The sequence below is a fragment of the Penaeus monodon genome, chromosome 25, assembly GCF_015228065.2.
Source record: "Penaeus monodon isolate SGIC_2016 chromosome 25, NSTDA_Pmon_1, whole genome shotgun sequence".
In the NCBI taxonomy this organism is placed as follows: Eukaryota; Metazoa; Arthropoda; class Malacostraca; order Decapoda; family Penaeidae; genus Penaeus; species Penaeus monodon.
In genome coordinates this window covers 4,044,050-4,044,752 of record NC_051410.1, presented here as the reverse complement: position 1 = coordinate 4,044,752, position 703 = coordinate 4,044,050, and positions in this window count along the sequence as shown.

Here is a 703-nt window from a genome sequence, read left to right as displayed (position 1 = left end):
ATAGGTGTTAGTATGAGAACAGCTTTTCGCTTTGACGCCAGAGCACAAGAGAACTAATCTTAACCTCATTTCAGATGAGAGGGGAGTGACCTAATATAATTACAGAGATTATTTACATGATTATCCTAAAGTGATGTTGAGGGGAAACGGAAGGGACAACACTTAACGCCACTTACAACCTAAGAACTACAATGTTATAGCACCTGACTGAAGTGTTTATACAGGAGTGGTGTTATTATTACTTCTTTTTAGGCCTAGTTTTACAGGTTTTTTTTTCCAGATGTGATTTCCTTACGATTTGCCTTAATTAATATTAATTTATTTTTTTTTACCATCATATATCTCCATACATATTTTTCTTCTACTTAAACCCGAAAAAGAAATCCATAACACACTTTTACAAATGAAACACCAAAGTAAAGTAATTATCACATTATTACTCCCTTTCTTGAATATTATCTTTAAAACAATTCCCTATGAAACTGTCTCACGTTAACAGCTTGCTTAGTATCAGTAATAGTGTTGGAATCTACAGAAGGAAGGGCAGACGATCCCATGATAAGTACAGTATGTGTGAAGAACCTCCAGTCGACAAGGCAATGACTCAGCGGTAAGGTAAGCGACCTAGATTCCCATACAGATATCTTTTTAACATACTGAGAGATTAGGATGCAGTGGAGAAAGATACTGTCTGTTAGAAAAG